Below are 12,820 nucleotides of genomic sequence, written 5' to 3' on the forward strand. Positions count from 1 at the left end.
TGAATCACCAAATTCTGTTCCTGAAATCATTCTTACGTTATATGTTAACGACTGTGGATTTAAGTTAAAAAAACAAAAAACGAAAAGCAAACCTCACCCTAGCAGAGACAGGCCTATAAATACAGAGAACAAACTGATGTTTGCCAGAGGGAAGGAGGGGGTGGACAAAATGGTTGAAGGGGAGTGGAGATACAGGCTTCCAGTTATGGGATGATTAAGTCACGGGAATGAAAGGCAGCATAGGGAATATAGTGAATGCTATTGTAACGGTGTTGTATGTTGACAGATGGCAGTTACTCTTGCGGTGAGCATATCATAACTTACAACAGAGATGTTAGATCACTGTGGTATACACCTGAAACTAATATAACCCTGGGTGTCGATGATACTTCAGGAATAATATAAAAAAATGCTCACCTCCACTGTAGTCAAAGAAATGCAACTTTTTAAAGTGCCATATTTTGGGGGCGCCTGGGTGGCTCAGTCGGTTAAGCGTCCGACTTCAGCTCAGGTCATGATCTCACACTCCGTGAGTTCGAGCCCCGTGTCAGGCTCTAGCCTGGAGCCTGCTTCGGATTCTGTGTCTTCCTCTCTCTCTGCCCCTCCCCCACTCTCACTCTGTCTCTGTCTCTCTCAAAAATAAATATTAAAAAAAGAAAAGAAAAATAAACCTTCCTACCTTTGTTTAGCCAAACAGTGATGTAGTTTTACCCTCTGAGGATAGTTATCAGTGGAGAAGGCTGTGGGTAATGAGTCCGAGTTATCTGTCATTTTCAAAGTTTAAAGAAGAAGTTTTTGAATTTGAAGCAATTTGATTTTGCCCTTTGTAGAATAGTAATGTGAGAACTATATCTATAATAAAAAAATTTACTCTAACTCTTGGACAAGTGATTTTATCTTTTAAAAATTAAAACGATATTCTGAAGAATTTAAAGTCCACCGTGGCTAGTGGAGCCAAGAAAATCAGCATGACCTTTGCAGAATTAAAAAATAAATTAGGGTCCCAAAGCTCCTAAGACCAGTCTAAATATGAGAAAAATATCAGACAAATCCGAACTGAGATTCTACAAAATACTTCACAATTATTCCTCAAAAAAGTCAAGGCCATAAGAAGTGAGGAAAGAGTGAGAAACTGTCACAGGACAGAGGACATGAAGACATGACAACTAGACACAGGTATCCTGAATCAGATTCTGGAACAGAAAAGAAGGACGTTATTGGAAAAACTGGTGAAATCCAAATAAGGTCTGGAGTTTGGTTGGCAGTAACTCCCCAGTGTTGGTTTCTTAGTTTTGACGCAAAGACCACAGTAATTTAAGATGTTGACGTAGTAGGTGACTAACCATCCCTGTTTGCCTGGGAATGCGATTTCTTGGAATATGGGACTTTTGGTGCTAACACCAGGGCAGTCACAAGAAAACTGGGATGATTGGTCAGTCCCCATTAGGGGCAACTGGCTTAGAGGTAGATGGGAACTCTGCATTATCTTTATAACTTTTTATAAGTCTAAAAGTATTCATAAATAAAACATTAATCAAAAAACCAACAAAACATTGGGGCGCCTGGGTGGCTCAGTCGGTTAAGCGGCTGACTTCTGCTCAGGTCATGATCTCGCGGTCCGTGAGTTCAAGCCCCGCGTCGGGCTCTGTGCTGACAGCTCAGAGCCTGGAGCCTGTTTCAGATTCTGTGTCTCCCTCTCGCTGACCCTCCCCTGTTCATGCTCTGTCTCTCTCTGTCTCAAAAATAAATAAAAACGTTAAAAAAAAATTTTTAAAAACCAACAAAACAAATTAAAAACAAAATATAAACAAACTAGGGACAACTGACTAATAATGGGATAATTGGCTAAAGAAGTTAAATATCCATCTATCGAATAAATGTAGTGAAGTCCTACTCTGTGCTAAGTTTTCTGCTCATCCCTGCTTTTGAGTGGACAAAGCAGATATATCCAGATATATACTGGTCTCTTTTATTATCTTGCTGTGTTCAGAGATATGTGTTTGTGGGGAACCCTGTGGGTTTATTCACTTGCCTTTTTACGCCTTCACTTTGAACATATAAGCTTTAAATAGTTTATACTTCCTTCCATTCCATTGCTTTATTGATGGATTTTACCTGCTTTCAAAATATTCATTGCTTGGCCTTTATTCATATGCTCTCATCTCCTCCTCGAAAAAGTTTCCATGATGAGTTAAACCTCCCCTATGTACAGGTTCCAGTCCCTATGCGCTTCTTCTGGTCTTTCACTTTCAGTATTCCTATCAGATTTTGTAAAGTGAAGATTTTCTCTATTTGATTTTTTCTCCCATTAAACAAACTGAGATATAATTTACATTCACTGAAACTCAGTCTTTTTAGGCATAATTCTATGGAGTTTTGACTACTAGATTTTGACTATTGTATTTCAAGTTATTTTTTCCTGATTCTTTTTTTTTTAATATATGAAATTTATTGTCAAATTGGCTTCCATACAACACCCAGTGCTCATCCCAAAAGGTGCCCTCCTCTATACCCATCACCCACCCTCCCCTCCCTCCTACCCCCCCCATCAACCCTCAGTTTGTTCTCAGTTTTTAACAGTCTCTTATGCTTTGGCTCTCTCCCACTCTAACCTCTTTTTTTTTTTTTTTCCTTCCCCTCCCCCATGGGTTTCTGTTAAGTTTCTCAGGATCCACATAAGAGTGAAACCATATGGTATCTGTCTTTCTCTGTATGGCTTATTTCACTTAGCATCACACTCTCCAGTTCCATCCACGTTGCTACAAAAGGCCATATTTCATTTTTCTCATTGCCACGTAGTATTCCATTGTGTATATAAACCACAATTTCTTTATCCATTCATCAGTTGATGGACATTTAGGTTCTTTCCATAATTTGGCTATTGTTGAGAGTGCTGCTATAAACATTGGGGTACAAGTGCCCCTATGCATCAGTACTCCTGTATCCCTTGGATAAATTCCTAGCAGTGCTATTGCTGGGTCATAGGGTAGGTCTATTTTTAATTTTCTGAGGAACTTCCACACTGCTTTCCAGAGCGGCCACACCAATTTGCATTCCCACCAACAGTGCAAGAGGGTTCCCGTTTCTCCACATCCTCGCCAGCATCTATAGTCTCCTGATTTGTTCACTTTGGCCACTCTGACTGGCGTGAGGTGGTATCTGAGTGTGGTTTTGATTTGTATTTCCCTGATGAGGAGCGACGTTGAGCATCTTTTCATGTGCCTGTTGGCCATCCGATGTCTTCTTTAGAGAAGTGTCTATTCATGTTTTCTGCCCATTTCTTCACTGGGTTATTTGTTTTTCGGGTATTTTTTCCTGATTCTTAATAGATGCTTGAATTCACCAATAAAGGTGACTTAAAATTCTTATAGACTGTCTATATCAGTTATAATAAACAAAACCCTCATTAAATTATTGATCATTCCCTAAATATCCTTTTCTCCTGCATATAAAATTCAGAATTATTTTTTTTTTAATTTTTAAAAAGTATTTATTTTTTAAGTGATCTTTACATCCAATGTGGGGCTTAAACTCACAACCCTGAGATCAAGAGTTGTATGCTCTACCAAGTGAGCCATCCACGTGCCCCTAAAACTTAGAAGTATCAAGTATAATTTCCATGGAGGATAAGACCTTGGTAAACTTTGTAGAAAATCAATGATTGGAAGTATCAGAAAGCTATTATTTAATTCAAAGAGTCAGCATGGATTCACATCTCATCTGCCTCGGTGATGTGAAATATAATGACAAATATCAGCCGAGGGAAGCCATGAGCCAATTACTTGGGATAAAGCACCATGAAAAGAATACTATACCAACAACTAATCTAGAAGTTAGAGAAGTATGGTATAGGGATGAACTACTTAAGTAGATTAAACACTGACTTTGATATCAACGTGTGGAAGAGTTTGGAACAGATGGATTACAAAGCTCCAGGGATCAATATTAGGACCATTTTTTTTTTTCATTTTATATCTCATTGACTTAGAAGAAGGAACATGCAGTAAGCTGGTCATACAAAACCAGAGGGAGGGACAGTCAATACAAAGAAGGAATGAAATGACTTGACTAGACTAGTAACATAAGCAGATAAGTGGCTTATTCAGTTCAGTGTGGAGGAAATATGAAGTAGAAAGATTATCTCACGGTAGTATGAAATCAGAATGTTCAAAATAGAGTAAAAAAAAAAGGAAAAACTCATTAGATGTGTACATGATTGTGCTAGAAATAAATAAAAAGCATTCAAATGCTATGAGTGAGGCAGGAATATTGACTGCAGAATTTAAATATTCATGTAAATGTTAATATTTCAATAAAAATATTAATTATATTTTTAATGTACTAGACTGAGCAAATAACTCACTGGAATATATATAATTAGAGCAAATATAATGACACTTGCTCTCAAGTATGGTAGAACCCTTAAATTATGAGTGGCCTGTCAATACCAGAAATAAATTAGTTGACCGGGTCACGTAACTGATTATTTATTATGCTTTATAACTTACATATATGCTACACATATTGTATATCTTTCAAATGGCATATAACAAACACATTTAAAGATTTCCTTATGAGTTTCTGATGATTTGTTCAGCTGGTGAATCCTAGTTTTGTGGCCGCTCATTTTATTAGCAGTTTCTCCATTAAAATAAGAAGTCCGAAACTTTAATCCCAACAATCCAGATGTGTGGTTTATTGAAATCAGTGAATAATTCAACAGATATTTATTGGTTATCTTCGATTCGCTCACCGCCGTAGATCTGTTTCTTGAACTCTTTTATTAAACAAGATAGGTGTTTTGATAAAGCATACACATCTACCATTCTTCTTTAATATTGGAAATTCAAATAAGTTCATGCCATAGCTTTAAGAAAAATGTCCCAGGGGGACAAATGAAGAGCTATATTGTTTTCAAACCATATCCCTCTCCTTCCTTGATTCAGGGAAGTCAGGGAAGCTGATACATCATGCTTGTACACAATATGTATATAATTTAAACAGTGGTGACAGCCCTGTCTTGAATTAAGGGTACATATTCAAATGTAACGGAAAGTTAAAGGGGAGGGAATAACCAATTGTTGGAAGCAATGGCTTTACGGCAGAGGTTAAGACTTGAAAGGAAGCTTGAAGGCATGTGAGAATTTGTATGAGAGCAGGAGAGTGGGAAGCACAGTCCTGGTGGGAAGGGTGATTAAACACAGGGCAGTGAGGAGTTGCAAGAGAGACCCTGTGTTTGTTACACCTTGGGAATGACTTAACATTTTTTAAAAATTTTCCTTATGTTGATTTATGAGAGAGAAAGAATCCCAAGCAGGCTCTACACCATCAGCACAGAGTCCCATGCGAGGCTTGAACTCACAAACCTGAGAGCACGACCGAGCCAAAGTCAAGAGTCAGGTGCTTAACCTACCGAGCCACCCAGGCACCCCAGGAACCACTAACATTTTAAAGCAAGGTAAAGGAAGATTACTTTGGCGGCAGATGCAGAACAGAAAGGCTCAGGGAAAGTCTGGAGTACTCTCTAGAGCTACGGAAGGCCAGCCCAGGGCAGAGCATGCTTTGATCTCTTTCAGAAGGAGCTGACTGCCCCTCAGTGATTTCTCAATTCAGAGGGCACTGCTTTGACAACGCATCTAGTGAACTTTAGACTTTGTTATTTCTTTTCTATATTATCTGAATTTCATATGTTATTAATATTTTGTCTTTTAATTAGATTATCTGCTTCTTGAGGGTGAAGGTCACGCAGTATCTGGCAGGGTGGGGTTCAGTAAATTTTGTGGGCTCAATGGGTAGATAGCTGAGACATTCTGCAGGAAGACTTGTTAGCACCTGGTAACAGGCTGCCAATGGGAGAAGAAAGAGATGTGATGGGTAATTTCACGTGTGGGCATGTGAGAAAATGCTGAGGACACTGTTGTCAGAGACCGGAATGTCATAAGGGAAAGGGGGGCTGGTTCCGTAGAGTTATGGGTTCAGCTTTGAATATTCTGAGTTTGAGGTAAATGTTGAGACATTAAGAGAATTTTTATTTTTTATTATTTACTTATTTATTAAGAAAAATTTTTTAATGTTTATTTTTGAGAGAGAGAGACAGAGACAGAGAGCCTGGGGGGGGGGGGCGCAGACGGCAGAGAGACACAGAATCTGAGGCAGGCTCCAGGCTCTGAGCTGTCATCACTGAGCCCCACGTAGGGCTTGAACTCATGAACTGTGAGATCATGACCTGAGCCGAAGTCAGATGCTTAATCGACTGAGCCATCCAGGCACCCCTTTATTTTTTTTAATGTTTATGTATATTTGAGAGAGAGAGAAAGAGAGAGAGACCGTGCACAAGCCAGGGAGGGGCAGAGAAAGATGGAGACAGAATCTAAAGTAGGCACTCTAGGCTGTCGGTACAGAGATCGACACGGGACTCGAACTCATGAACTATGAGATCGTGAATGAGACTGTGTCCTAAGCTGAAGTCTGACACTTAACCAACTGAGTCACTCAGGCACCCGAAGAGATTAAGAGAATTTTTAGTGCTTGAGGAAGTCAAGGTGACAGGAGGCAATTAAAGATAAGATTTGGGGATTAAATTTAGAGACATGGCTGAAGTTCCGAGAATGGTTCAGCTTCCAGAGGATGAGTTTTAAAGATAAGTTCAGGAAATCAAAAACTGAGTCTGAAGTAATGTTTTTGTATTTAGGACCTAGGAGGAGAAAAAGAAACTTGAAAGCTGCACTGTCCAATATGGTAGTCACTAGCCACACACAGCCATTTAAATTTAAATTAATGAGTATTAAATACAATGAAAAATTCAGTTCTTTGGTCATACTCACTGTATTTCAAGTGCTCAATAGCCCCACGTGGTAGGTGCGAACAGAGTGCTTCCATCATCACAGATAACATTACTGGACAGCATTGAGAAGTTATGGAGAAATACTCATTTGGGAGAAAACCAGAGAGCAGATGACCTTTGAAGGGAGGAGAGAGTTTTAAGGATTAAGTGTCAAATGCTAAGAAACCTGAAAAAGAATGAAAATCAGCGCAGATGGGGAACCCATGGTTTTGCAATGAGGAAGTCATTGGCAACCTTTCAGACAGCAATTTTGAGTAGCATGGTAGGCACAGAAACTGAGTATAGCATTAAATTAGGGAGGCAGTAGGTAGAAAGTTATTGAGACCTCTCGGAGAAGGGAGGGAAAGAAAGAAACAAGACAATAATTCAAGAAAACTTCAGAGTCACAAGGAGGCTTTTTAAGGATGGGGAGACTGTTCATGTTTGAAGTCAAGTGCACCTATGAAGATGGTAAGGGCTCCATCTAGGAAAAGCTCCCTGGTTTTTCTCTTTATTCTCACATTCACGATGCTCAGAACATTCTCCCTTCTGGTACCAAATGTGCATGTTTATGCCCACACCAACCAACACCAGTTGAGTGCCTTACAGTTCAGTTCAGTTCTGGCACCATCTACCTGGAGTTAGTGTCAGACCTCATGGTTTAAGGGCTCAATCTCGCAAGACTGTCCTGATGTTAGAGCCCAGTTCACCAGTTTTTTGGGTCTTTCTTTCTTTCTTTCTTTCTTTTTTTGTTTGTTTTGTTTTGTTTTTGGGAGAAAGCACCAGGGAGCATGTTCCTATGGGGGAGTGGCAGAGGGAGAGAGAAAGAATTGGAAGTAGGCTCCATGCCCAGCAGGGAGCCTGACATGGAGCTTGATCTCACTACCATGAGATCATGACCTAAGCCCAAATCAAGAGTTAGACGCTTGACAGACTAAGCCACCAGGTGCCCTGAATTGCAAGTTCTTTTGACCAACAGGCTATAAATCAGGGTTCCCACAACTTCCTCCTAGGAGTAGATAATTTGCTAGAATGTCTCACGGAACTCAGGGAAACACTTACCTACCTTTACCAGTTTACCACAAAGGATGCAGATAAACAGATGAAGAGACACATAGGGCAAGACAGGGGGAATGGGGGGCGTAGCTTCCATACTCTCTCTGGGCATGCCACCTTTCTAGCAACTTCATGAGTTCAGTAACCTGGAAGGCTCTTCAAACTCTGTACTTAGAGGATGTTTATGGAGCCATCATCACATAGGCATGTCCGATTGTTAACGCATTTTCCAGTACCTTTCCAGGGGGTGGCGGTGGGGCTGAAAGTTCTAAGCCTCTAATCACGGCTTGGTCTTTCTAGTGACCAGGCCCTGTCCAGGAGCCCACCCCAAGTCACCTCATTAGAACAAAAGATGCTCCTATCATCTAGGACATTCCAAGGGATTTAGGTGCTCTGTGTCGAGATCCAGGGTCAAAGATCAAATATTTGAACACAAGATGTACCTAGAGTTAGATGTACCTTCTTATCGCTTAGGAAATCACAAGAGTTTTAGGGGCTCTGTGCCAGGAGCCAGGTGCAGAGGCCAATGTATGTTTTTTCTATTATTTCACAGGCTTCCAAGTCCATGCCCTACACTTGTTTCTCTTTTTAGCTCTGGGTTCAAATTTACAATAGTCTCTTAGATATCTCATGGATATTCTCCTAGCCCCTCCAACTCAACACATCTAAAATGAAACTCATGATTGTCCAACCCATACCCATTCCCATTTTTTACATTCCTTATTCTAACGCATCTTTCCAGTTACTAAAGCTGGAAAACTTAGTCATATGTGAATCATTCTCTCCCTCCCCTCCACTCCTTCAGTCAATCAGTTGCCTGGGCATGTTTATTTTACTACTCTGTCATAGACTCATTTATTAATTTATTCTCTTTGTTTAAAGTTATGATTATGAAGTATTTCAGGCAAACAGTAGTAATAGGGGACAATACCAGAATAACATACTCAGCATAACTTAAGTAAAACTTACTTGCAAATACAAAGCCTCTTGAGAAATCCATTCAGATCTCATTCTCCTCTCCACACCCAGGATTGTCACCACCTAAAATTTAGCATTTGTGGCGCGCCTGGGTGGCTCAGTCAGTCAAGCGTCCGACTTCAGCTCAGGTCATGATCTCCCAGCTCATGGGTTTGAGTCCCACGTTGGGCTCTGTGCTGACAGCTCAGAGCCTGGAGCCTGCTTTGGATTCTGTGTCTCCCTCTCTCTGCACCCCCCCTCCCCCAACTTGTGCTCTCTTTATTTCAAAGGTAAACATTAAAAAAATAAAATTTAGCGTCTATCATTCCCATGCAAGATGTTATAGTTTTATTCCACATGTAGTGCAGAATATAAGTTGGTATGTTTTTCAACTCCATATATATAAAGTTTATATTGTTTATCCTGCTGTAACAAGCTTTTTTCACTTAGCGTTACTGAGATTTATCCATAATGAATCATCTTTTTTCATTTATTTTAAATGTTACTTAATGAATACACCATAATTTATTAATCATTGTGGATTATACTATATATTATAAATATAATATATATAGATGTATGTGTATGTATAATTGCATTTATTTTGTACTCCACCTCTTGGGTTGAAATGGAATGATGACATGGTGTGACATTTCAACCATTTTAGTGGTAATTGGAAAACTTCTATTCCTTCAGGTAAAAACTGTTTTCAATACTTTATAGAGTTCTATCCAGCTTTTTCCCTGCCACCTGATTCTTTTTTCCCCTTTTCTCTTACTTTCTCTAACTAGGCCTTGGGTATGGTTGGCTCTTTTGGGAATACAGTTTGCCCTTGAACAACATGGGGTTAGGGGCGCTGACCCCTTGCACAGTTGAAAATCTGCATATACCCCTACAACCTAACTATTTTAAATCCCCTACAACTTAACTATTAATAGCCTGCTGTTGACTGGAAGCCTTGCCGATAACATAAACAGTCGATTAACTCATATTTGGTATGTTATATATATTATACACTGTATTCTTACAATAAAGTAAGGCGGAGAAATGATATTAAAAAATCATGAGAAAAAACAGTACTGTACTGTATTTACTGAAAAAAAATCTGCATAAAGTGGACTGATGTAGTTCAAACCCGTGTTGTTCAAGGATCCACTGTAGTTGATGGCTATGTCTGGATTACAGGATTAAAGGATAGAAAAAATTCTATTAAAAGACAGTGAATCATGAAATAAAGTATGAATATAGTTCAGGTTGAAGGTTGTTTCTCATCATTTAAGGACATCATACCTTAGTGGAATCAGGCTAGTAGTGTCATTTGTTAAGTATGGCTACCTCATCAATTTGCTAATTTACAACCAAGAGACTTTCTGGCATCTTATATTATTCTAAGAAAGGCAATTAAGAAGACACTATAATTCAAAGACACATTTTTTTTTAAGTTTCTGTTGAGGGGGGCGAGGGGCAGAGAGGGAGAGAATCCCGAGCAGGTGCTGCACTGTCAGTGTGGAGCCTGGTTTGGGGTAACACAGGGCTCAAACTCAGGAACCGTGAGATCATGACCTGAGCCAAAACCAAGAGTTGGATGCTTAGCCGATTGAGCTGCCCAGATGCCCCATTTGAAGACAGATTAACAAGGTAGAAATACTTAAACCATCTTTTTTCAGAAAATTGCAATGACTCAGAAATCTGTCAGTGCACTTAGCTTCCTAGACTGACATGAAGATGTTTTCATAAGTGTTATGGGCAATTAGAAAGTTTAGAATATCTAGGTATGTCAATAAGTTAGATCGAGAGAATGAGATCCCTTGAATTATGAAAAGATGAGTCGTTTTGTACTAGGATGATATTAATGAATGAATGAATGAATGAAAATGAGGGTCTAACTTACTTGGGAAAAGTGATTTTGAAAGAGGAGGATTATTATAAGGTTGAACAAATTTTATCATGTAGTATTTATTGGTTTAATTCATCATTTGTTTTCCCACAAGATAATTATCTTGACAATCTTTCTGCTTAATTTTAAACATCCACAATGTGTTAGGTATTGGTTAGAGCATTCAAAATATGATCCCTGACACATGGAGTTCACACCCTAAGACTTGCTTTAAAGATGATCTTCCTCAGGCACCTGGGTAGTTCATTTGGTTAAGCATCTGACTCTTGATTTTGGCTCAGGTTGTGATTCCGGGGCTCTGCGCTCAGCATGGAGCCTCTTTCTCTCCCAGACCCATCTCCCCCCTTGTGTGTTCTTTCTCTAAAATAAAAAAAAATTTAAATGATCTTCCTTATACATATGTACCTATTTTATCTACTTTATTGCATATGTGTATGAGGGGTTCGTTTGTTTGTTTGTTTTTGAGTATAAATCTCTACACCGACTGTGGGGCTCAAACTCAGGACCCTGAGGTCAAGAGTCCCATGCTGTACCATGTGAACCAGCCAGGTACCCCTATTGTGTTTTATTTTTTCTTTTTTCCATAATAGGTAGATGAAACTCTTAAACTGGTGATTTAAGAAAACTTGATATGTTGATTGGTGAAACTGACACATGTGGGTTTAAATCCTGATTCTGCCACCTATTTGAAAAATAACACGGAACAAGTCCCCTAATCTTGCTTAACCTCAGTTTCCTCATCTATAAAGTGATAAGTCTATGATACATATCTCCTAAGGCTGTGAGGATTAAAAATGTGAAGGAGTTGGCACATAGGAAAAGCCCCAAAATACTCTCTCTTTTGGTAGATTAAGAAAAAATAAGAAATATGTCTTTGAGGTATATATTTTTTGTTTTTCTTTTTTGAGGTATATTTTTAATAAGGTAGGGAAGATAGAAAGTATGAAGGGGGTTAAGTATACTAGTCAATATCAACCAGAATGTTTCTGAAATATGATAGTGATTATGTAAATGGAACTTGAAGATTCTTGAAATCCAGTGTGAACAGGTTAAAGAGATCCAGGGGTAGGTAAGAGGAGGGTCACAATCACAGCAACAAAGGTTATGTCAAAGAGACATTGATTTAGGTATAACTATTAAAAATTGCCATTTAGATGAAAATAGTTGAGTATTGGCAGTTTCATATGGTCCACTCACAGATGCTCAGGAAGGAAGAGAAGCAGTAGAGACTATGAGGGAAAGGGAAGAGTCCTTCAGCTGTGGCGCAGTTCATCGGGGCTGTTGCTGTTTTTAATACAGAATGGCTAGGCTCTTACAGATGTGAATCAAGCATTATTTAGTAGCCTCTTCTCTTTGTAGAGAAAAAGGGGGTTGAAGATGGGTTAAAGTTCATGGATTGGGTGTAGAAATCTTTTAGGCCCTTTGACATTTATGTTTCCAAAGGATTTCAGAAAACTTTACACAAAGACATAGACGATACAAAAATAAGTGAGGAAATTCAGGATAAAGGAAAATATAGTAACACCCAGATCTCCTACTGTGATGTAAAACAGTGGCCAGCACAGAACTTCCTGAAATCATCTTTGCAAAGGAGAAAGTATAAATGATGTCCAGCATGGTGCTTCCCTTCGTAATAAGCAACTGCAGTTCTGGATTCTTATGTAATGTGGCAGTAGATTCTACTGAGAAAACCCTGCTATCTTTTAATTAACATAAGCTGTACTTCAAGATTTGACTACAGTGCTGGAATAGCCAAGAAAAAGGTATTCTGTCCAGAGACTGTCTTCATTTCCAGCCTTAAGATATTGCATGACGATCACTCTTTTAAGTGTGGGCTGAGGGGGTCCTCTGAATCTAATTATGTAGTAGTAATACTTTTGGTATATATAGCTCTTAAAAGCGCTGCATTAAAAGCAGAATAGTTAGCTCTGGTAGGTTATTTTCCCTTTTCAGAAAGATTAAATGAGTGAGGTATTTTTGCATCTTGTCAGAATGGTCTATGAACCAAAGAGGTTTGAAAATGATTTCTGCATTCCATTTGTCAGTTGGCACCAATGAGGAAATGAATTCCTGTGGCCAAATACTTT

Source organism: Neofelis nebulosa, chromosome 2 (genome assembly GCF_028018385.1).
Source record: "Neofelis nebulosa isolate mNeoNeb1 chromosome 2, mNeoNeb1.pri, whole genome shotgun sequence".
In the NCBI taxonomy this organism is placed as follows: domain Eukaryota; kingdom Metazoa; phylum Chordata; class Mammalia; order Carnivora; family Felidae; genus Neofelis; species Neofelis nebulosa.